The sequence below is a fragment of the Cryptomeria japonica genome, chromosome 5, assembly GCF_030272615.1.
Source record: "Cryptomeria japonica chromosome 5, Sugi_1.0, whole genome shotgun sequence".
NCBI classification, from domain to species: domain Eukaryota; kingdom Viridiplantae; phylum Streptophyta; class Pinopsida; order Cupressales; family Cupressaceae; genus Cryptomeria; species Cryptomeria japonica.
The window spans coordinates 4,647,580-4,674,600 of NC_081409.1; positions in this window are offsets into that span (position 1 = coordinate 4,647,580).

The window sequence follows — 27,021 nt, forward strand, 5'->3', positions numbered from 1 at the left end:
TATTTATAATCATGCCCGAGCTCAGAAAATGATATCACGGAAGGAATTGATCAGTTTAACCGGAGTAGAATCAGATTGCAGAGGACTGAAATTGAACAATGTCACTGATGCAGAACTAAAGTTTGCCATTAGAGTAATAGGTTACTGTTTCTTCCAATCAGCAAGGGAAAACAGTGTACCCTGTGCAGCAATAGACTTAGCATATAAAATTGTGAAGAAAGGCATGAAAATTGATTTATGTGAGGTGTTGCTGAAAAACCTATTTGAGAATCTGAACACCATAAGGAAGCCAAAGAAGAACAATTCGGCCAATACACTAAAGTTTGGATCACTGTTAATATGCATGTTTTTCTATTTTGAAAAATTCTTTCCATCAGTCGGTAAAGTTGTTTGGGAGCTACACGGACCAATCACCCATCAGATCAATGACTTCATCAAGAAGCTAGGTGATAATTTTAATGATATTATGGATGATTATTTCAACAAATTTCAGGAAAGGATGCATAACAGGTACCAGATTCCACCCAAGCTAGTGGAGAAATACAAAGATGACATATGTTTTGAAGTGGACACTGATTACTGTTATGTGAATGTTGTGGAACCAAGAACTCAATCTTTGCCACCTATGGGTTACAAGATTGATTTTGACATCACACAACAGCAAATTGATGCATTTCTTACATTACCAAGGCATGTTACCGAGCTGAGGTATGGAACATATGAAGAAGTGAAGGAAAAAGTAAAAATGAGCATTGTAGTACCTAAAGCTAAAGGAAGGCAACAAAGATGATAAAGGCATTAACGGAGAAATTTGGAGAAGATTCTTCCTCCACACCTGTCAAAGGCATTATAGCCATTACTGAAGAGGAATCTGAAGCCCAAGAGGCAGCTATAACACTGAACACCGAATTGCCTAAGGGAAAAGTGCTGAAAAGGAAGAAACGGGATACATCAAAGGCCTCCCGACTCCTCCAGCAAAGCGACCTAACACACGAGCATCTGCAGCATCACCGAGTAAGAAAACAAAGAGTGTTGCCGCACCCAAGGTAACAAAAACTTACAAGAAATCTACTCGGAGACTCATTTTGGCAAAAGAGTCTAGTGACACCGAATCTGAAGATGCAAGCAAATTTCAGATTGTCAAGAGCAAGAAGGTAAATGTACATAGTGTTGAAATTTTTTGTGCTAATCTAAAGCAATATGGTGGATTTGGATCATTTAGATATGTTAAGTATGAATCCAGAAATGATGTCGAAAAGAGAAAAATAGAAGAAGCTGTCATCTGCACACTTCTGAAATTTCGATTGGTCCCATTGGAAGTATCCAATTCTCTTCCAAACGAATTGTATGTGCATATTGATAACAGGTGGAAATATGCAATAGACTCAAAAAAATAGATTAGAGAAAGAAGTCTGGTACATCTCTTTCCAGACATGTCGGTAGATGAAATCAAAGAAAATCTGACAAACTACCACAAAAACTTCCTAGTCAAGCAAAAAGCTTTTAAATTGATGAATGGACTTTATCTGGAAGTAGAGAAAGAGACCAAGGGAAAATGGCAGGAAATATTTAGAATCAAGGATGCTGGTGAGCAAGCTACAGTTGAAATTGTTGATGTCACCGAGCAAGATCCTGATGTCACCGAGCAAGACCTTGCTTACACCATACAAGTAGATGAAGATATCATGGATACAAAAGCACCTGAACAGGAAATGATAGAAGGAAATGCTTACGCCCAACTTGTATCTAGTGAGTCAGTTTTGGAACAAGTTCAGCCCTATCCTCCGGTCAATCAACCTGTCTCAACCGAGGCCCCTTAGGATACAGAACAAGGCATCGAAGGTCAGAAGTCTATAGCAGGAGAAGGTACTGTATATGGTGAAAATGGATAACAATAATAACGATATTGAAAGGCTAAATGAATTCAACCACAAAAACCCTAGCCTAACAACAACAAAGATCCACCATAACATATGAAGATTACCTAAGACAATGCAAATCAAATGAAATCACAAAGATTATACCATCACATGTCCAATAGGGTTTTGTATCTCTATTCTTCCTATCTCCATTGATCTTGTTTGATGTATTTGCTCTCAGATTTTATGTGCACAAGAGCTCAACAAAAAACGAAATGTGGTTGTAAGTAGGATCGCATATACCAAGTGTAGTCAAGTGTATAAAATTGATTAGGGTTTGATAATGAAGGAAGCATCTCCTTATATAGAAAACACTATATGAAATGGAGGGATAAGATTGAGAGGTGTAAAAGGAGGTCGGCTATGATTAGAGGGTAGGTAAAAGAAATAATATAATAATGAAAGGGGTAGGTAGTGTATGAATTAAGAGATGAATGACATGTGTCATAGGTAGAAGAGGTTAATGAATTAATTAAATAAATAAAGATTTATTTAATTAATAGAAAAAGTGGGATCAATTAAATAAATAAGATATTTATTTAATTTAGGAAAAAGGATAATTTAAATAAATAAATGTATTTATTTAAATGAGAAATAAGGCTAGAAGAGGATAAATGAATTAATTAAATAAATAAAGATTTATTTAATTAATAGAAGAATTAAGCTTAGATAATTATATTTATTTAATTAGACTGGACAATTTTGGGTGTCTACATTTTGCCCCTCTTTGAGACAATGCAGCTTGTCGCGTTGTTTTAAAGAAGATAATATGAACTGATACAGAGTTGCCCCAAGATGGGAATGATATGCCCCCTCGAGAGATTGGATGAAAATGTCTGAAAATATTGCAGACAATCTCTTGATAAGAAAGAGAGGCTAGAATGGACTGACTAGATAGGATAAAGTGATAGAGTCACGGGATAATGAAGACTGACTCGGGAGACGAGGGCTAGGGCTAGGGCTAGGGCTAGGGTAGTCTATAAGATAGACCACGAGGGGAAAACATCCTCATTGTCATCCACACATCCACGAGAGTAGAGTGCAGAGAGAGAAAAGAGCAGCAGCAGTCAGCAGCGATGGCTTTGGTTCACAGATTCGACCGCGTTCGTCGATTATAGAGGCCAGCAGAGGCAGGGGAGCCAGTAAGTACCACAAAACCTCCCTGTACTTTGATGCATTTATTGTTGTCATTAATGCATGTTAGATAGGGTAATAAATGCGCTTAGAATAGGGTCCAAAAAATGTCAAAAACGCTCAGGCGCGTCTGCGTTGGTGCCAAGCGCGTCTATGCTTGCGAGGTGCGTCTGTGTTTGTGCCAGGCGCGTCTATGTTGAAAAACGCATCTGTGCAAAATGCGGCCGCGTCTGTGATGTGTAGGCGCGTCTATGCCAAAAAGGCACGTCTGTGTCGCCCAGGCATGTCTGTGTAGAGCATAGGTACGTCTGTGTGTTTCAGGTGCGTCTGTGTAAAACAGGTGCGTTTATGCAGTCTTCAAGCGCGTTTATGTCAGGAAAGCGCGTTTGTGTCCAAAAATGTGAATTTTTGTCTTCTAGGTCAAATCGGCAGTTCTATGATGAACATACGCTGTCGATTGGATAAGCTGCTGAGAGGATACACTCAAGCAAGTCTTGTAGGGAAGACTAGGATTGCGAATAGGGCTAGGATTGACAATTTTGTGATAGAACATACGTTGCCAATTAGGAAACTACTCAAGAGGATTTACTCAAGCATGGGCCCTAGGATAAGATAGATCAAGGCACTTTGTGATGAACAGTGAGTACCAAGATATAGTACTTTGTGATGAACAGGGAGTACTAAAATATGAGCAGCACTTTGTGATGAACAGGGAGTGCAAATGTGAGCAACACTTTGTGATGAACAGTGAGCGTCAGACACGTAGTACTTTGTGATGAACAGGGAGTACTACTAGGATAAATAGCAACACTTTGTGATGAACAGTGAGTGTCACTAGGATAGATAGCAACACTTTGTGATGAACAGTGAGTGTCACTAGGATAGAATACCAGATGCACTTAGATAAAAAGTAGCATTTTGTGATGAACATTGAATGCCACGATGACTGACATGATTGATTTGCTTGACTGCAAAAGTATTTGCCTATGTTGGAGTCACGGGAGAGATTCCTGTCGACGCAGAGATTGCGACCTGAGCTGACCTTCGAGGACCAAGCGGCTATTGAGGCTATGGGTCTGAGACATATTCTGTATGTGCCTGAGTTTCGGGCGAACATGGGACTGCTGACTGCTTTAGCTGAGAGATGGCACTCAGAGACTTGCACTTTTCATTTGCCGATGGGGGAGATGACAGTCACCCTGGAGGATGTATACAGGATTATGCGGATACCAATTGATGGGGAGTTGATTCCGTACGATCAAGACGAAGACAGGGATGCCCTTAGATGAGTGTTCTAGGATCCGGGACTAGAGATGAGGGTGGGACATGTGGCATGGGATACCATGACATGGACAGGATTAGCACTACCAATAGTGTTGGCAAGAGTTATCAGTGGGTTCCTCTGTCCGGATAGGGCGACACGAGGGGTCGCTGCAGAGGACACAAGGGCCAGGAGAGATGATCTTGGGGCGGGTCCTTCTAGGGCTCAGACTCCGTCGAGGCCAATCGGCTTTGAGGGAGGGAATTCATCATAGCCATAGAGGGCTCCCTATGTATCAGTATTGTACCATTTTTGTATGATGATGTAGACACCTTCGGGTCATTGTAGCCATATGATTTTTTGACATCATTGTATCATGACACTTTATATATATATATATATATATATATATATATATAAGATGATTCATCTTTGCGGCAACTATATGCATGTGTACCTATGTGATGAGATGTTTCATGATGTATGTTTCTATGTGATGAGATGTTTCATGATGTATGTTTCTATGTGATGGTTATGATATGGATGCAAATATTTACATGATGAAATGCAATATTTGTGTTGTTCTTTTATGTTTTTAAAATGTTATGCCAATGCAAATGTGAATGTATGAAATACAAATGAATATGATAATGCAAATGTAAATTGTGCTAACGGGTGTTGTGTGTAGGATGTGATGCAGTTGTGATATCTATATGTATGTATGAAATGCTAATATCTGGTAATGCAGGTGCAACTACATGAAATGCAATTATTTTTGGCGTGTCATTATACTCAGTCATGTGATAGCAGGCTACGCGGACTCGAGAAGGACGATGGAAGTCAATCAAGAAAGGGGGATGGAAGACATAAGATATGAAAGTGAAAGAGCTTCTTGTGCGTTATCATCATTGAGCTTTATTATGGCAAGTAGGTTATGACAATCGAGACATATGTTCAACCCAGAAAGTCATTGTACCTGTTTGCATGGAGATAAGACAGTCACAAACAAAGAATGCCCCAATTCATACTAGACTCACAGTGTCCTCATATCCTTGGACAAGTCATAGCATTACTAAGAGACAATCCACAGACAGCAAATACAAATAGGTGATGATACCCCATCCTCGCCTTTCTAGTCAAAGACATCTTGGAGATAAAATCTCTAGTCAGAGACATCCCGAAAAAGCTAAAAGACATGTCACGAAAAAAGATGAAATCAAAAGAAAACCAAGACTCGACACCAACATCCACTGTAGTCCTCAAGTTTAGTGTCTCTTGTCACTTGTATAAGTCTTATTTGATTGTGGTCACAATGTTTACTTTCACAAAAAGGATAGATAGCACTGAACCATAATGTTGTCTGAGTCTGCTAAAAGATTTGATTTGTTGAAGCCCATTGTTGTTGCTGTGTCTCATCTGAAACCGACTGAATCCATGAAACTGATACTTTATTGTGGAGAAGATGAAACTTTATTGCGGATCTATGATGCAAATGTTGCTTTATTGCGGATTGTGCATGGATAGACTGAAGGAAGCTAGAAGAAACTGTATTCCTCGAAACATGTGATGTTCTCAGTTCCACACCCATCACTAGACGTAGGATTTGCCTTAGCCACAGATAGGATCTGATTTATTATGGATGGAAAGGAGTGAAAAGGAAGGTTTATTATGAATGGCTAACCAATCTTAGGTAGATCAATAACAAGTCATGATGGGAATGGGTAAGTTTATTATGAATGAATAGGTTGTGAGTGTGTGCAAAGTGAAAGGATGAAAGTGAATCCTGAAGGAGGGAGGAGAAATGTCTCTACGCATGGCGTTGGTGACCCAGTTTTCACCATAGTACTTGCCCAAGGCGCCACCGAAGTGGTTTTCACCGTTGGATGAAATTATTTCTTTTTACTTTTTTTTTTTTTTTTTTTTTTGTATTTTTTAAATTTTTTATTTTTTTGTATTTTTTGAATTAGGATATTCTGAAGAGCTATGTGTAAAACCTGCGAAGGTGCATGCTGTTGATAGGATCCTCCAAAGGTTCACCTTCTGTAGTTGAGAGCTGATATGCCCTAGATCCATATGTTGCTGTAATGATGTAAGGACCAAGCCAATTTGGTTCGAACCTGCCCTTCTTCTCTCTGTCTTGCTGATTTTTGGGATTTTCTCTGAGAACCAAATCACCTACCTCAAATGTGTGAGGCTTGACCTTGTGATTGTAGCTACATTGTTCCTTGACTGAATGATGTGTAGCTTGAGTGTCTGTCTTCCTTGATGAAGAAACTGCGATAGAATTACTAGTGTGTGGACTACACAGGCCCGTATGTGTGTCACCTGAAGAAGTTTGGGCATCCTTGATAACAAAGTCCCTTGAGGAAGCTCCATTAAAGGTCCATGATGTATCGCCAAAAGGGAATGGATGTGTGGAACATGTGGATGAGTAATGAAGGCTTGTGATTGCGAAAAGAAGTGAAAGTAGGATAACATGATGGAGACTTAGGATCAACAAGTATGATTTTTGACTTAAAATTGTAGAACTTTTGCCCCCAGTTATTTTGATGTTAGGGGAGATCAACTCTTGTTCTTTTTCTTTCATAGGATTTTTATCCTTGACTTTGATTTTTGCAGAGTCCAATAGCTTTTGATTTTGAATTGAACTAAAGGACTTCTCTCTATTTTTGACTTTTAGATTTTTCTTTTCAAATCTTGATTCTTGATCCCCAATGAGTGAGGGCTTTTGTGATTCTTGTTGATCCAAGTCTGGGAGCGGAGTGGAAATGGAATGAGTGGATGAAATGGTAAGGCTATGTGAGTTATCAAGAGGGCTGGCAATACGCTCGATAGATTCTTCTCTGGAACCACTCTTAGGACTATTGATATCAAGAGATGCTTGCACCACTAGAGGAGATTTGCATTTAGACTTAGTAGCCACAACACTAGGTGGTTCACACCTAATTCCTTGCAAATTGTTTATAGATTGTTCCTGTAGACTGAATGTCTTAGGAGACAGTGGGAGTTGATCAACATGAAAGATATACTCACCACATCCCATGTCTTTAATCTTGAACTTGTCTTTGAGCTCTGCTTGTTTGGATGTAGAAGCTTTCAATGATTCTGGATCCACATATTCTGATGAAGGAATAGCTTGTCGATTGATTGGAATTGTTATTTCTGATCTATGTCGCATATTGTTGCAATATATGAATGGATTTGGATTCGCTTTGACAGTCACTTCAACTCCATTGTGTGGAAACTTAATACATCGATGATATGTAGATGGGACTGTGCTCATCTCATGAATCCATGGACGTCCCAAAAGTATGTTGTATGTAAGATCAAGGTCAAGGACTTGAAAAACCACATCCTTTGTAACGGGCCCAACTCTGAGAGGTAAGGTGACTGTGCCTTTGGATGAACGCTCTTCATCATCATATGCCTTGATGGTAATTTTGTTTGTAGAATTCACAGCTTTGTCGGAATATCCCAATTGTTTAATAGTGCTCAATGTACAAATGTTTAGACCTGCTCCTCCATCTATCAGGACTTGTTTGATTCTATGTTTGTGTATGAAGGCTTCAATGTGTAATGGTACATTATGTGGCTGACTTACGGAGGTGTCATCGGCTTCTGTGAATGTAAGAGAGTGTGGAATGGAAAGGTATCCCACCATGGCTTGAAACTGGTCCACGTTCAGATCAATAGGAATGGCAGTGTCTCTCAAGATTTTGTCGAGAATAGCTTTATGTGCGGGGGATATGCGTAAGAGCTCAAGGATGGAGATGAGCGCGGGTGTCTTCCCTAACTGTTCTACAAGGTCGTACTCAGCCTTGGTTGATGAAGAAGCGGTGTTTTTAGTTGGAGCACCTTGCAAAGTGATTTTACCTCAATGAGTTGTGACATGACATTCAGAGGTAGGTTCGGAAGAAGATCCAACACCTTTTAGGACAATCTTGGGTCTTTGGGTAGAATTCTCAGGGTTTTTGTCCTTGATGATAATGGTAGAGACGTAATTGTCCATTGAAATGTGATTGATAGTTGAATCATAGTTATAGGTTGCTCTAGTATAGTTGGTTTGGTCATCTGTGGCTTTAGCTTTTCCCTTGTCATGCTTTGGGAATGGTTCCTTAAACATTTCATGTTCTTGATTGGATAAGTGCCCTTCAATCTCAATGTCACCCCTATCAATGAGATCTTGTATGATGTTCTTCAGTCGATGGCAATTTCCTGTCTTATGACCCTTGCTCTTATGAAATTCACAATATTCATCATCATTCCACAAATTTGGTTTAACCTTTGGTTCATATGGAGGAAAATCTGGAATTGTGATTACTTTGTTTGCCACTAGCTTTTTGAAAACTGACTCAAGTGGTTCACCCAATGGAGTGTACTTCCTTCGTGATTTAGAAGTTGTTTGAGTATTCACTTGATTTGATCCGGAAAAAATGAATTTGGGTCGCACTATATTGGCATCAACAACACCATCATTGACTGTGTTCTTGTTTTTATTCCAAAATCTTGGCTTGTCTTTTCCTTTAAAGTCATCTTTGTTTTCCTTGAATATCTTAATGACTCCTTGTTCAATTAGGACCTTCTCTGTCGCTAAGCCTTTTTCAATGACATCCTTGAAGGTGGACAAACAAGCTTTCCTTAGATCATAGCCAATGTCTTTGTTAACATTTTGGGTGAACATTTCTACCATTTGTTTTTGTGGAATTTCACAAGAGCATCTGCTGGCTAGATTCCTCCATCTTTGTGAAAATGGATAACAATAATAACGATATTGAAAGGCTAAATGAATTCAACCACAAAAACCATATCCTAACAACAACAAAGATCCACTATAACATATGAAGATTACCTAAGACAATGCAAATCAAATTAAATCACAAAGATTATACCATCACATGTCCAATAGGGTTTTGGATCTCCATTCTTCCTATCTCCATTGATCTTGTTTGATGTATTTGCTCTCAGATTTTATGTGCACAAGAGCTCAACAAAGAACAGAATGTGGTTGTAAGTAGGATCGCATATACCAAGTGTAGTCAAGTGTATAAAATTGATTAGGGTTTGATAATGAAGGAAGCATCTCCATATATAGAAAACACTATATGAAATGGAGGGATAAGATTGAGAGGTGTAAAAGGAGGTCGGCTATGATTAGAGGGTAGGTAAAAGAAATAATAAAATAATGAAAGAGGTAGGTAGTGTATGAATTAAGAGATGAATGACATGTGTCATAGGTAGAAGAGGTTAATGAATTAATTAAATAAATAAAGATTTATTTAATTAATAGAAGAAGTGGGATCAATTAAATAAATAAGATATTTATTTAATTTAGGAAAAAGGATAATTTAAATAAATAAATGTATTTATTTAAATGAGAAATAAGGCTAGAAGAGGATAAATGAATTAATTAAATAAAGATTTATTTAATTAATAGAAGAATTAAGCTTAGAAAATTAAATAAATAAAATATTTATTTAATTAGACTGGACAATTTTGGGTGTCTCCAAGTACTTCTCAAGAACAGACCTCACAAGCACCTTCTAGCACTGAAAATGTTGCAACCGAGACACCAAAGGACACTACAGAGGCTAAAGAAACCGACCAAAGTGTTGCCTCTACTGAGCGACCAACCGAGGGTCATCAAGCCTCACAAGCCATTGTCTTAGTTCAATCGGTGAAAGGTAAAGAAAAGAAGATGAAAAAGAATAGTTTTAAAGTGGATTTGTCAAAACCAATAGTGTTGCCCAATGTCGATATATCCAAATTAAAGGGGCAAGCACTCATTGATTTCGGTGAACTATGCAAAGCCAAAGCCGAACAAGAGAAGCAAATGGCTATTCAAGAGAAAAATAAAGTACTTCAGAAGGTGAAAGCACTCTTAACCGACATGCTACCTGAAGCTACAGTGACAACAGATGCAGGCATCCATGTTCAACTAGATGAACTCCTAACCAAGATAGAGACATCTGGAGTAGATGCATTGGAATATTTGAGCAAGTTAAAGGACAAGGAGCTCACTGCTAAGATGATTGAAGAGGTACAGAAGGCTATAGCTATTGGCAAAGTTAAACTTGTCAAATTTATTGCTGAGTTGACCCCTCAACTCAAGCACATTCTTTATTTATTTCAGAAACTTTGTACATTCTCTTTATTTATTAAAGATATCAAGAATAAAACTGAAGTGATTGAGAAAGAGATCACTGATCTCTCTAATAAGTTGACCACTAAGCCTAATTCCATTCAAAAAATTTATACCAAGCTACAACAGTTCATGGCTCAACAACTGGAACTAAGGAATGAAGAACACAAGATAAGGATGGACATAATGACACTTCAAACATTATTCCTTCCTCATCTTTCCTCCGTCCAAGAGCAGATTAACAAGGCTACATCCCTATCCACTCAACAAGAGGGAAGCACATTAGATGGACTCATTTCACTGTTAGTTGACATTACAACTCAGAATTCACTCATGGACAGTGTTAAGGATGCCCTCTCTACCGCTCTCACCGATGCCCGAACAAAGTACAAATCTATTTTTGACCAGTTGCCACCATCGAATGGTAACTAAATTTTGATGTTTGTCAAAAAGGGGGAGTTATATAGTATCAAAGCATCAAAGTATCAAACAAAAGGAGTGTAGTATACAAGGGGAGTATATACTGAGAAAAACAGAGTGTTCAAAACAGAGTCAATTTTGACAGAGCAGTGAACCAAGCAGTTATCACAGAACATTGATCACCGAGCATGCAAAATCAAAATTTTGTACAGTATATTGATAAGGGGAGTATATCTGAATATACTATTTCATTGACTAATGTATATATTGTTTGTTTAGTCAAATTTTGTAAGTATACAGATTTTTGAGTTATGACTTTGAAAGTAGTTTTGTCAAACATCTCAACTAATGTCAAAAGGGGAGATTGTTACTACTTATCAAGTTGTCATTAGTTTTACATCCAAAGTCATTCTATATACTCTAGTCGGTTATCTCTACCAAAATATTTAGTCGGTATGAACAGAACAGTCGGTTAAAGAAGAAAGTATTCACAGAGCCCAGTATGCACCGAACTGTCTACCGAGTATCATTCCATGTCTACTGAGCAACAAAGATGATACACCGAGTTGATATACACCGAGGGAAATGTGTTACCAAATTCATTGAACCTAGACACACATATGAAAATGTGTTACAAGATCGAGGAACATAGAACCGTTATCACATTGGAAATTGCACTTAAAGATTGTGTATGATTTTGAGGTCATTTATCCAATGAAATATTTTGTATAGTTATTCATTCGATAAATCATGTTTGTAAGATCGAAGCAATGAATCAGACCACCGACATAAGAGATCTATTTATACAACATGGATTGAGATTAGATATATACATGTAGTGACAGACAAAGATATAGAGAGGTGTATGAAGCAAGACATGTGTGATACATGAGAAAGCAATAAGTGTTATGACTGTTACAGAGACACAAAGGTCACCGAGAAGGATTTCAAAGAACAGTCAAAGAACAGAGTAAACAGAAGGGTTTACCGAGTTACTTTATGGGTTACCGAGGTATGCTATAAGCAAGGTAATCTTATTTTGAGCACATAGAATCTGCTATAACATTCCAGATGTAAAGTTGCAAATATTTGTAAAGATTTTATTGAAATATTTTGAAGTTGTAAGAGAAACCTTTAACAGGGTAAAAGACTATAACCAAGTCTATAAATTATAAAACCTCTAACCAGGTACATCATTTAGTTTAAGTGTTGTAAAATCCTTTAGCAAGGTAGATCTAACAGATCTTGATACTCCTAACAGGGTAAGCTATCAGAAATAGCTAAACATGTAGCTCTAACTGAGCACTCTTTATTATTGCAGTAGTGAAGTTGTGGGTGCCATCCCCACCACAGTTTTTCTCTCTAACCAAGAGTTTCTGCGTAATCAAAATATATGTGTTATGGAGTGAATCATGTATGATTGTTATTTATTAGTTTTAGCTTTATGTTATGTTGCAGCAGTTTTTGGTTTATGCATAACAGTAAAGATATTGTTGTTAAAAGGATTTGAAGTACTGATTCACCCCTCCCCTCTCAGTACATTAGCTTTCCATATTGGGCCTAACAAATATAATGTATACTACTCCCTTATAGAGATAAAAATGAAAGTATACATAACATGCATCAAAATTTTAAATACAGAATACTACTCCCCCTTTGCCAACAATGACAAAGTACAGCTGAATAACCCCTGTTTCCATTATCATTAAAATCATAAGAGTTTAAGACAATAAGGAGTGAAACTTGTCAAAAACTGATTTAAATTCCTGCATAAATGTCTTCTTGGATAAAGACCATGACTCAAGCAATGAGGTAGCAACCTCATTTTCCGTTTGCATCTGGAAAACATGTTCCTCCATGGCATCCAAGGTACTCATCTCTTGAGTGACCGTTAAGGCATCTAGATTGAGATAGCATTTATAAAGTATTTGCAGTCTTGGTAGTAGAACTAGTTGAAGTTCCTGCAAATCTCATGTCCGGTTGTTGATCTCTAACTCTATTCTTGCAGTCTGGAGTTGAAACCGGTGAACGGTTTGCCCAAATGTGGTGAAGGAATCATAGGGCGTCTTGAAGGTGCTTATGTATGTCTGGAAATCAGACTACAGTTTGTCTTTCTAAGCAAGCACATCATCACAGAATAGATGGGGTTGGCTTATCTTACTAAGCAGTAGATTTCCCTCATCCATAGCATCTCTTATATCCTTATGCGCCTTCTGAAGTTCAGACCGGAGCTCATTTAACTTCTTCACTAAGGCAGTGTTCAGTGCCTTTTGATGCTTCTTTTGAGCATTGGCTTCAGCAACATCTTCCAGGCATTGCACCTGGTCCTCTACAACTATGCATAAGAGTTTCAGTTAAGCTAGAGAGGAATCGGTACTTGGGAGGTTGGTACCAGGAATCAAACTGGTAAGAGTTTCTACCGCAGTTTGAATAACATCTTGTTCCTTCTTCCTCCTTAGCGCTTCCAGTCGCTCTTGGGCAAGCTTAATGCTTTGCAGCAACTTCGTTTCATTTGCAGATTGGAGGTCAATGGGACTGGTAATATCAACCAGTTTAGCTTGACTACCGGTTGCCTTTGGGGTCTCCACCTGTCCGCTCTTTGCCACTTCCTCCTTGTCCTTGGCTTTTTGCTTTTCTTCTTCTGCCTTCTTTTGCTCCTCTTCTTCTTTCTTTCTTTTCTCTTCTCTTCTTCCTTCTTCCTTTCTTCTTCTTTCCGCTTCTCTTCTTCTTTCTTCTCCTCTTCCTTCTTCTTCTTATTATCGTCTTCCCATCTCTTCTTCTCCTCTTCCTGCTTCCTCTTCTCCTCTTCTTTTCTCTTCTCCTCTTCCTGTTTCTTTTCTTCTTCCTTCTTCTTCTTCTCCTCTTTCTGTTTCTTCTTCTCCTCTTCCTGCTTCCTCTTCTCCTCTTCTTTTCTCTTCTCCTCTTCCTTTTTGCTCTTTTTCTCCTCTTCTATTTGTTTCCTCTTCTCTTCCTGTTTTCTCTTTTCCTCCTCTTGTTTCTTTTTCTCATTCTCCGCTTGCTCTTTGTCAGCCTTTTCTTTGTCATGTTTCTCCTTGTCTACTTTCTCTTTGTCAGTTTTGTCCTTTGTTGTATCTAGGGTGACATTTTCACCATCCAAGGCATCAACATCAATAGGGTCAATTTGATCAGTGCCTTGTTCTCCTTCACTGTTATACACCTCATCCGGTTGTCTAGTTTCCAATTCTTGCTTAGCCTTCTTGTTGGCTTCAGACACTTGGTGAAACCTCAGAGTGGCTTGGGCATGAGAGTGGGTATCTTTCACCACTTTAGGGACTTTCCCTTCTAGCAACAAGAGTCTCCTTCTTCTCATGAAGAAGAGGCCTTTATATTTTTCCATAACTTCATAAAGTTCAGAATTAGACACATCAGGAAAATATTGAGCAAATATTTCCTCTCTTATTTCCTATTCCTTTTCTATGGCAATGCGCCATTTGTTATCTAAAGAATTGTATAAAGAATCCGGTGTCACAAATTTAATTTCTGATGGTGACCGGTAATTAATACATAAATATTGAATGACTTCCTATTCTACTTCCTCTTTCTCATTGTCATTGAAATCATCAAAATAATCTACTAAATCACTCAACACTTTTCTCCTAATATTCTTGATAGTTCTTTGGCAATGTGTCAAAGGTTTGTAAGAGGAAATATCAATATTTACTGGTGCGGATGATGTCGGTTCAATGCTGGTTGTCTTTGTCTTCTTCCTCATTTTCCTAGTCTTCTTAGGCCGTTCTTCAGATTCTATGTTCTCTGAGTCCGGTGTGTTGCTTTTTGTCTTCCGATTCCTCTCAAATACCTTGGCGGGTGCAACTTCTGATTTCTTCTTTGCCGATGACCGCTTTGTCACTTTAAGACTTGCTGAAGTAATCGGTGCCGATACAGATGGCACTTCCTTTCCCTTCTTTACTGAAGGCTCTTCAACCGGTGTAACCCTTTCCAGATAGGTGTCAGTTCTCTTCTTCTTAGGATCAAGCGGTGAGGCAAGTAGGGTAGAAGCATACCCATCTAGCATATCATACATTACCTCATATCCCATAGGTTCCACCTTTTCTTTTCTAGGCTCAACCGCCTCCATTATACACTCATCTACTCTGATGGTGAAGCAGATGTCCTCTTCATATTTCTTGACAATATCACCAAATATTCTCACCCTTTGGCTCATCTTGTGTCTGAAATCATCAAAGTCTTTGTTCAGGACTTCAGGATAACCGGTTCCAACTGCTTAAGACTTTCTCTAATTTGCTTGGTAACCGGTTGGTCAGCAAACCACTGAATATCACCGACTCCAGGGAAATAGCCTTGGAAGTAGAAGAACAATTCGACCAACAGTTGTCCAAATTTAAATTTCAATGCATTGTCCTATTTAATTGACTTTAGGTTCACCAGAAGTTGTCTTTGCATACAGGTGCATAAATCAAAAGAGGCATCTTCCATGATCATCCTTTAGGCGGCATTTACCACTGCAGTAGAGACAGAGTTAATTCTGCTAGCATGGAATGTCTGGTAACCTATCACCATGCAGGCATATTTGACCAGATTGTCCTTGATTGTATTGATGGTCATTCCCCATTGGTCGCTCATAGAACCGGTGAGCTTGGTCATTTCCATCTTAATGACTTTCCTTAGGGCTGACACATCTCCAACGTTACAGAAACTGGTGACGGCATGAATCGCTTCCGGTGTGATGTCATGTGTCCGCTCTAAATACATTTTGTCACCGTGCACTCTTCTTAGAATGATGCGGATGTGATCATCTGTAAATTCTTCAAGGAAATAGACCACATTGTGAAGCTTCTTCTTTTCCAAGATGTTGTATTTCGGTTTGATCTTTTTGTCCTTCCTGCAGAATAAGCTTAACTGAGAATGGATCACTAGAGATCCTAGGTCTTCAATTTTATAGTCAATATAATCTGAAATACCTTCCTCAACTATAACACCAGTAGGTATTTGGGATAGGGCATTATATTTTGCCTTCCGTTGGATGAAATCTACTAAATCAATGGGTGCACTAGAACTAGAGTGTGATGCAGAAGCCATGATAAAAAGAGAAACTCAAAAAATACCTTTGCAAGTCGAGATTTAGGGCTTGCAAATTCCGCTTCGCCACACACTACTTCGGTTGTTGGATTACTGCTTTGAGTTCTACACTTGACCGATTGATATTATCTTATGATTCTTCTTCAAAGTTTTGAAATCTCTCCGAATCGCAAGACAAATCGCCTTTTGTCGCTCTGCACTTGAAAACTTCTTCGCTCACAAATTGATAAGTGAAAATGACTTGAAAATTCTTTTTAAATGAATTCTTCACCTACCATAATAAATGCTCCACCATTAGGGCGTAAACCCTAATTTGCCTTTTACTATTTCCGGTCTTCTGCCAATTGATAGGTATCGCATACTGGTTAAGGTCTTTTACCGGTGTAAACCGGGGGTTTGAAACATTTCACCGATTTGTTTCCCCCTAAGCTTTTCTGTAGCTTAGTTTGTCGGTTTAGGGATTTCCACACTAGGTGCAGAAACCAGTTCTTCTTGAGTCACTTCTTCTGGCTTCTTTTTCCAGGTTTTCTTCATATCCTCTTGAACAGTTTCAACATCAAACTTTCCTTCCGGAGTGACCAGTATATCATCCGATATATTCTTTCTCGTTCTGCAGAATCTTGCTATGTGACTCGATTTATTGCAATGATAGCAAACCATTCCAGGTGCTCTCCAAGGTCCATTATTCATGTTTCCATTCTTCCTTCTGCATGTTGTAGCAGTGTGACCATTATCATGACAGATCAAACAGGTTGCTCTCCATCTGGTTGCCGCTTGATAGCCACCGCTACCTGACTGATGATTATAGGTATTAAACCGGTTTGGCTTACGGTTCCCAGAGGGTTCAGGAAAGACTCCTTGACTCCTTTGAGGATACCTTTCGGTGTTGTGCATGACAGACCTGCATTCAAATGCTCTATGCCCAAACTTATTGCATGCATAACAATTTCCATTGAATCTATTGGATCTAGGCTTATTGTTTAGAAAGTAAGGAAAGTTATTGTAAGCCTTACTTCTACATACATTGGCAGTGTGTCCTTCCTTGAGACAATTAAAGCAAACAGGTTTGAACTTTTGCTTACCTTTATCCTTTGGTGTCGGTTGCTTCTTTGATGCTCCATCTTTTGTTCCAGAGGTCTCACCTTCCTCATAACCAGAAAAACCAAGTCCAGTGGTATTCTTCACTGGTTTTGTTGATTCAAGCTTTTGTTCTAGCTTAACAGTTCTCTTATTGAATTTGGCAAGTATTTCCTTTGACTCAGTGAGTTCTTTGGAAATAGCAGCATTGGATTCCTTCAAGGTTGCATTCTCAGAAATAGCCATGTTTAGTTCACCTTGCATTTCTTCATTTTCCACTTTACTCTCTTGGAGATGAGCGGTAAGTGCACTGATTTCTTGCTTCAGCTGGGAGATCTCATGATCTTTGTCTTTTACCAGATCTTCAGCTTTTTTTTGGTTCTCAAGCTCTTGACACATCCTGATAGTCATTCCTTCAAGTTCCCTTCTTAGGTTGGCATTAGACTCATTTAGTTTTTCAACTTCTTCAACTAGGGCTTCCATGTCCACTTCATCAAAGGAACTGTTTTCAGCTAGTTCCATCAGTTTTTCAGCATGCTCTCTTCTTTTTGCCAGAGAGGCTTTATACTTGACTTTGAGTTCATTATAGGCTTTCTCGGTCTGAGTGAGTCGATGAGTAAGTTCCCTCACAGTGTATTCCCCCATATCTCTTTCCAAGTGGTTAAACTTATAGAAAGGTTGGCTCTGATACCAGTTGATGAATACTAAGAGGGGGGGGGTGAATTAGTATACAAAAAAAAATGAACTTAAACACTTAAACAGTTTAGCAGTAAACCAGTATAACAGTTTTACTAACAAACCAATTAACACAAATGCAAACCAAACAGCAAATAAGGCATTCACCCACAGAAGCACAATCACCATAACACAAGAGATTTTGACGTGGAAACCCAAATGGGGAAAATCACGGTCAGATGAAACTCACAAGTAACTATCTGCAAAATAGTAACCAGAATGGTTAAGGTCATACAATGTTCTTTACCAGAACAGATCCTGTTAGGAATCTCAATCTCTGTTAGGAGATAAGTTTGATTAAAGACTACCTTGTGAGAGGATTTCAGATCCATAGTTGTGAACCACCTTGTTAAAGGATTTACAAAGGCTTTGCCAGACCTACCCGGTTAAGGGTTACAGACTTGTCGAAGATGTGAGTAATCAACAAGTGAGTGATCTAAATACTAGCACAATATGCTTGGTTAGATCCTTGATAGCTCATTGTTAATGCATTTCAGCATTACTTCAGTCTTCAATATCTTCACACTCTATTTCTTCACATAGACCTAATCTTCTTCTGTGATCGCACATGCAAAAACCTCATCAACCACACAAAAACCCTAACACCTATCTAAAACCCTAGACATGATGTCCTTATAAAGGAATCTGATTTCATGTCGGTCCAATAGGATTACATTGTAAGTTCCTAGGTTCAGTGCATCTGGACACATTTGGTAACACGACACAGAATCACCGTCAAAGTGTCAGTGGATGGTAACTCATCACAAAAATATCGGTTGGTAACTCATCATAGAGTATTACCAGTTCATACAACTTTACCGATTACTGGTTGGAAACTCATCACATAGTAATACCGGTTCAAATGTTAAACTGATTACTGGTTGATAAAAATGAAGACTGGGAAAATGATAACTGTCGCTTCAGTTCCTTCGTACTGCTTGGGATCGGTAAACACTTTCTGCAAAACACCGATAGTCTAAAGACTATAATACATAATAATACTGGTTTGGAACAAATACTGGTTGAGCATAACTCATACATACAAAAAGTGATCTCAAAGCAAGTGTGTGTCCATCAATGACAATCACAACAACATCATCAAAAATGCCAATAGTCATCAAGTTCTTTTGAACTTTTCTTGAATTTCTCTTTGTGTTGATTTGCAGTAGCCAACTCATTTTCCAAGAAATCCTTTTGCCTCATGAGTTTTGTTTTATCATGTTCCAAGTGAATCAGATATGTCTTTAACATATCATTTTCATGACTATCTTAGATTTTCAGTTCCAGCATCATTGATTCTCCTAGCCAAGTCATCTTCATCCTTCTTTCTGTCTTCAATGTCTTTACAAAATCTCATAGTCATATCTTGCATCTCATTCCTCAAGGTCATGTTTTCTTGCTTCATCTTGCTTACAAGATCATTAAGAGTTTCCTTTTCATCATCATCATTATGTATCTTCTCATGAAGTTCTCTTCTTTTGTTTCTAGCAATAGTAAGATTCTTCTGAAGTCCTTGAATGAATTCCTATGCAGCCTTTAGATCATCTTCAAGTTTGATATTCTTCAACTTTTCCGCATCATAATCTGCAAGAGCTGTTTCCAATTGCTTTCTCAAGTTTTCCATCTATGCCGTTGTCAGAATCTCCCTCAAGCTGTTAGGATTTTGAAAAAAGAGGACCAGGCTCTGATACCAATTGTTAGGATTCCCAAAGATACTGAGAGGCGGGGGTGAATCAGTATCTTCTCGGTTAACAGATTTTCTGACCTTATTAAATAAATTGCATTCCAAAACAATGTGCCGGTAAACAAGAATTAATGCAGTAAATATGAACAATAAACACAACATAGAAAGCACACCATAACACAAGATTTTTAACGAGGAAACCCGGTGTAGGAAAAACCTCAGTGGTATTTGTGACCCACAATATTCACTCACTGGCCAAAGAATGGATATTACTTACAATAGGGCCTGCACACGCAAGAATGCCAACTGCCTAAAGTTCACTGCTTAATTACAAAAGGAAGTCTCACTGACTTACAAAATGGATTATGCAAATCCAATATAATGTACTGCTTTAGTTCAGCATCTACTATGTCAGGTTCAGTATCGGTTTAAGCTCATACAATAACCATAAACCTTACTCCAAAATCTACCTTAATATTCGCATGTTACTTCTGCAATAATCTTTCCACGTCCACATCTTAAATGATCTACAAGATCTCATACTTATATATGAGTCTTATTACAATACGCCTTGTCGTATTACAATACGCCTTGTCAGCTTACAAAAAGATATTACAATCAAATACAAAATACAATAATCAAAATCCTGTCGGTTGGGGTGTCGGTAATCATCTTTGCCGTTGTCGGTAAACTATCTGTCGGTGTAGAGTCTATCGGTGCCGGTGCCATAGGATTGCAAGGTTTCCATCAATGACAATACATTCAATCACCTACAATTCTCATTGTAGTGTGCAATGCCAACAGAAATAGTCTGTCAAAGTTTGACAATTTTTTGGTCTCAGGGCACTTGAGAGATCGCGTCGGTAGGGTATGGCTCTTGATGTTTCGATGCTTTGGGAGGCACGATAGGAGCATGCCTAGCATAAAACTGCCCACCCGAACATGCTCATGATGTTGGTTTGTGCACACAACGAGCATAATCAATTCTAGCCTATCTTGCAACTTTGACAATTTTGACAACTCTGACAACTTTGACAACAATTGAGCAAATTTTACATCTTCTATCCAAATGAGCCCAAACTTTGTCAACTTTGACAACAATTGAGCAACTTTTACATCTTTTATCCAAATGACCCCAATCTTTCACAAATGGCTTCAAATGATCATTAATGGTCTCAAACTACCTTATTTAGATAAAACAATGGTAAAAAAAGATGAGAACCAAAATTTGACCATTGCGAGCATGAGGATGCTCTCGCACCACACACATTGACAAATATAAATGAAAGGAATCAAAAGCATCCACTGATCATTACCATGGATCAAATCTGACCATAACCATTGAATTTCATTTTCATTGAAACAAAGAGTTTTGTAGGGTTAATTCAACATTTTAGAAAGTTTATCAAATCATATTCCACAATTGCAATGTTTTATATCATAAATTTTTGTTGTTTATATTCATATTGATGATTACATAGGCAAATATTCATTTAACTTTATAAAAGGGCAGCCACCAAATACAACGAATACACAATAATGAACTCAATACAAGAAGTTTTTAGGGTTAATTCAACATTTTAGAAAGTTTATCAAATCATATTCCACAATTGCAATGTTTTATATCATAGATTTTTGTTATTTATATTCATATTGTTGATTACATAGGCAAATAATCATTTAACTTTATAAAAGGGCAGCCACCAATACAACAAATACATAATAATGAACTCAATACACATTTATTTGATCAAATATCAACATTTATATAAATCAAAAAAGGCATGTATGCCAAGTCAATACAAGTATTACCAAATTGTGGCATATGCCATGTCCAAATCGATATACAAAAAAAATGTAGAATATATCTACATGTATTGGTCATTCAATGACCACAACTAACACTATATGATCCTATACATGTGGTGGATCATCAAAATTGAGCCTCTTCGATGTAGTACACGGCTCTGTAGATGGCTGCAAAACCACAATTCAAAAGCCAAGTTAGAATCCTTTTGTAGAAAATAGTTCACAATTATCAACATAACTATGCAATTAACTATAATTTCTTTGCAATTGAAATGTAGATTACCTCATCGGCTGATCTTGGATCTAATGTCTTCGCTCTCTTCTCCTTGTCAGTCTTAGGAGTTTTCTTGAACACAAACTTCAAAGGCTCCAAGTTATGGCCGAATTGCGAAGGGGGCTATTATAGATTAAATGTACAATTAATGCAATGTACTAACATATATATCAAAAACACTAAAAATAAATAATATAGAGAACAAAAGTGTACCGGAGCCTGAGATGCTTCTCCAATAGACCGAGGAGGGCTCATCATTGATAGAGTAGCTGCTGCTATTACCTGTACGAAAAATGATCAAAGATTAAATACAATTAATATAATGATAAGTATTATAGGTTAAAAACAATTAATTTAATATATCAAACAAAAGTGTACCAGAGCCTGAGATGTTTCTCCAATACACGGAGGAGGGCTCACCATTGATGAAGCAGCTATGGATATTTCCTGTATGAAAAAATGATAAGATTATAATTTATCACAAGTTCACATGTGTACGTGTGTGTAATCATCAAATCAAGAAAATAAATTACAGATATATACCTCCACCCTCACTTGATCCTCGGGCGTATCAGGTGCATTCAAAATATCTACATAGCTCAATGGGTGTTGTACATATAAAATAGACAAAAAACACTAATCAATCTACAAATCCCAACTAAGACAATTTCAAACTTTTCAAACAATTGTACAACTAAAAATGTGTTCAATTACCTTCTTCCCATGTTTTGGCATCCTCGACTATTTCATTTGCTGAGGACGAGGCCTGGACACAAGGGGGGGGTACCCTAAAAAAACAAAATTTGCGTGAGATATTAGTATAGATGATATTAAACATAATTTAACAAATATAAAATGAAATGACTTGCATATTCCATCAAAAGAATACATAAAATAAGGTGTACAAAATATGATACCGTATAGCCTTGTAGGCCAAAATCGATCGCTAAGAGTGTGACATCATCAATCTGGGACATTTGGTCCCCCGACAACGCCTACAAACAAAAAATTGTCAAGCATTAAAGAGAGTTAGTATATCTTTTAATTTTTTTGAATTCAAAGTGTACTATTATGTTTTAACATGTTACAAAATTTATACCTCAGACGTCGAAGTTGCCGCTGCAGTAATTGCGGGAGGAATATTAGATACCGTTGCTACATCCTGAAATGCATATTATTTGTATCAATTTAAATTGATCTATAAATGAAAATTCATTTACAATTACAAATTTTAAGTGATTGATAAATAAAATGCTATGAATTCAAATCAATACACTTGTGTCTGCGGCTGACTGCCAAAAAACATGTCCATCAACTCATCCGTCAATGCCACATCCTCAGTCATGCGGGTCTGACATCTACTCCTACAAATCATGCACGAATGGGATGCAGATCCATCTATAGTGGCCTCGTCATCCGTCCCTATGCATATCCCTGAGCAAGTGGCACACACATACTGAATGGACTCACTAGCGCCACCTGTAGCAACTAATGGCTCATCATCTGGTACAAGAGGGTGTGCTAACTATGTCCCATGCTGGATGATCACATCAGTCAATGTTGTGGCCACCTAAAGAGTCTGTAGCTCCATCGACTCTTTCAGGTCTATTGGGACAGTCAAATGCACCTTGGTTTTGGGTGCTAGGGGGCGACGACTCTCCTCAGCTACTCACCTATGGGCTCTAGGTCTATCTTGGGTAGAGCTGCCACCTCTACCATGGAACTCTCTCATGTCAAAATAATTAGGTAGCACATTGAGGACAAACTCACAATATACTTTCCTCAAAAAATAAAATGACACTTGAAAATTATTACAAGGTGGTTCATCAAAGACCATCCACCACCTCTGCCAAAAATGATTCTTCATCTGCACATTGGTACACCAATGTATGGGAAACCTCTTTGCATTAAGAGGTAACGACTAACCAGTTTTAGGATCAACAAAAAGGGCACATGTTTGTTGTTTACTAATGTTTTTGTTTTTCACTCCCTCATATGATAACCCGCTAGCATAAAATTGATGACACCTATCCCTATAGTTTCCCCATTTTGTAATTTGAGTGGAAACTGCAGTGGCACCACTATTAAATTTATGGATCAAAATTAATATCTATCTTGTTCTATGTATTAATGATTTAAAATATAAATCTGACTATAATCGTTTGTATGGCAGATGAGAGGAGCATTTATTATTTTCTATGTCCTATCTCACGAATGCCACTCACTATAAGTATATAACAAATGAGGCACAGTCAAGCAATGCCTTGATCGGTCATGACCGATCAAGACATTACTTGATCGTACCTTTTTGTTTATACTAACAAATGCATGTTATCGTAAATGCCAATCAGCATGGAGTAGGATTATAACCGAAGTCCATCACTGTTTACCCAACGCTAACAACCGATAGTATATTGGTGACTGTCAATGCTAACAACTGATAGTTATCGGTGTGTTAGCCTTGACAACCGATAACTATCGGTGACTAATATATTGCCACCCGATATATCATATGTATTCCAATATAATAATATGCAACCCAAAATAATATGCAACTCGGTATATATATTAATCGGTGTTTATCAATATTATTGTTAATCGATATACATTTAATCAATTTAATAATAATAATAAATACCATAATGATATATATAATTAAATGTTGAAGGCCTTAAGGCCAATTTAACATTTAATTTTATCTGACTGAAGCTATAAATCATCAACACTCCCTCTTAGCTAGGGAGGATAAAAGGTATTGGGAGCAATATTCATAAATCGTATGATGCTTATCTTGGGACCATAGTTTCAATATGTGAATTGCCTCTGTCGGCGATTCTATTCACAAACTCTTGGGTGGATTGCCTCTGTCGGTGATTCTATCCATAAGCTCTTGTGTGGATTGCCTCTGTCAACGATTCTATCCACAAGCTCTTGTGTGGATTGCCTCAGTTGGCGATTCTATCCATGAGTTCTCATGTGGATTGCCTCAGTAGGCGATTCTATCCATGAGCTCTTGTGTGGATTGCCTCAATCGGCGATTCTATCCATGAGCTCTCACGTGGATTGCCTCAGTTGGCGATTCTATCCATGAGCTCTTGTGTGGATTGCCTCAGTCGGTGATTCTATCCATGAGCTCTCACGTGGATTGCCTCAGTCGGCGATTCTATCCATGAGCTCTTGTGTGGATTGCCTCAGTCGGCGATTCTATCCATGAGCTCTCACATGGATTGCCTTTGTCGGCGATTCTATCCATGAGCTCTTGTGTGGATTGCCTCAGTTGGCGATTCTATCCATGAGCTCTCATGTGGATTGCCTCAGTCGATGATTCTATCCACAAGCTCTTACGTGGATTGCCTCAGTCGGTGATTCTATCCACAATCTTGAGTTATTGTAAGATCGTCACCTTCCAATAAACTCAAAAAATACAAGTAGAAATCATTTGGAAGTCGTCACTTCCTTATGATTTACATAGGGCCCATAAAATAATTATTAGTATTAATAATAATAATCAATATTTACAATTTTACCTCAGAAGCGCTGAATCTTTATTAGTAAGCTCCCTCTCAATCACAAGGTATCTTGAGTTTCTTCTAGAGAACATATTTTTCTGAACATACATTTGAATTTCTGACTTCAACAAGGGACGCTTGTAGTTTAAGTTTGAGAGGACAAGTTCTTGCAATGTGGCCATATTCATCACATATGAAACATTGTACTTTAGAGGAGTCTCTAGGCTTCTTGAATGATCGATTACCATATGTCTTTTTGTCCTTTTTCCTTTTCAAACTAGAGACTAGAACTTGAACATCTTCATCAACGGGTTTCATGATTCCTCTTGATATTAGGTTACACTCTTCTTGAATGCAGTCAGCTTTTAGTCTGTCAAATTTGGGAACTTTGGATCGAGCACTAACTCCTTGTTTAAAGTTTTTCCATGAGATAGGGAGCCCATTTAGAGTTATCATAGTTAGCTCCTTATTATCATAAATGTGAGCAATTGATGAAAGTTGGCTCCTTAATTTTGTTATCCTCATAAAATATGAAGTGATAGTTTCTTCTTTACTCATTTTAATATTAGAAAGTTGATTTTTAAGTGTGAGGATTCTGCTCGTGTTGTTAATCTCAAACATGTCTTTCAAGGCTTTGAACATGTCATATGCAGAATCTAACCTTGTAATGATAGGTAGTAGATGACTCTTTACTCCATCTACTAATAACTCCATTGCTTTAATATTGTTCTTTTCCCACTGACTCTGTTCATCTTTTCCATCAGGTTTAGAAGGATTCTCTATTATTGTTTTTAACTCATTCTTCCTTAGTACCAACACCATTCGTAGTTTCCATGCATCATAGTTTGAGGCACCTTCAAGTTTGTCTTCGAATCTAATTCCATTCGTCATTTTAAAATACAAATTTTCAAAGAGATATCAATATGATCTTAATCGGATCTTCCTTCAGGCGGTTACGCTTTTAGAAGGAAACTTGGCTCTGATACCATGTTAAATTTATGGATCAGAATTAATATCTATCTTGTTCTACGTATTACTGATTTAAAATATAAATCTGACTATAATCGTTTGTATGGCAGGTGAGAAAAGCATTTATCATTTTCTATGTCCTATCTCAAGAATGCCACTCACTATAAGTATATAACAAATGGGGCATGGTCAAGCAATGCCTTGATCGGTCATGACCGATCAAGACATTACTTGATCATGCCTTTTTGTTTATACTAACAAATGCATGTTATCGTAAATGCCAATCGATGTGGAGTAGGATTATAACTGAAGTCCATCGCTGTTTACCCAACGCTAACAACCGATAGTATATCGGTGACTGTCAACGCTAACAGCCAATAGTTATCGGTGTGTTAGCCTTGACAACTGATAACTATCTGTGTAGACTAACACACTGATAACTATCGGTGACTAATATACTACCACCCGATATATCATATGTATTCCAATATAATAATATGCAACCCGGTATATATATATTAATCGGTGTTTATCAATATTATTGTTAATTGATATACATTTAATCAATTTAATAATAATAATAAATACCATAATGATATATATTATTAAATGTTGAAGCCTTAAGGCCAATTTAACATTAATTTTATCCAACTGAAGCTATAAATCACCAACAACCACTAGCTAAAGTTTCTAGGCTAGTGACGAGGGATTTATGATGCTCAAGCTCAGATGTTTTCAATTTATTAATTAGTCTATTTATTTTAGTTGTATTTTTTCCTAACTAATTAAGCAATTGCTCTTGTGTATCAGGGGTATGGTCAAAAGGAGGATCTAGAGGTGTATTCTGTGAGTTTTGTTCGAGGTTTTCAGGAGGTGCATCTTGTTGTTCTTGTTTTGGATTTTCAGAATCTGGTTTGTGTAACAAAAAGAAAAACCTAATCAAAATAAATGAATTTAAATTCAAAATATAAAAAAATTGAACAAATGCGAAAGAAAAACAAAAATCAAGCAAAACCAACCTTGATCCATG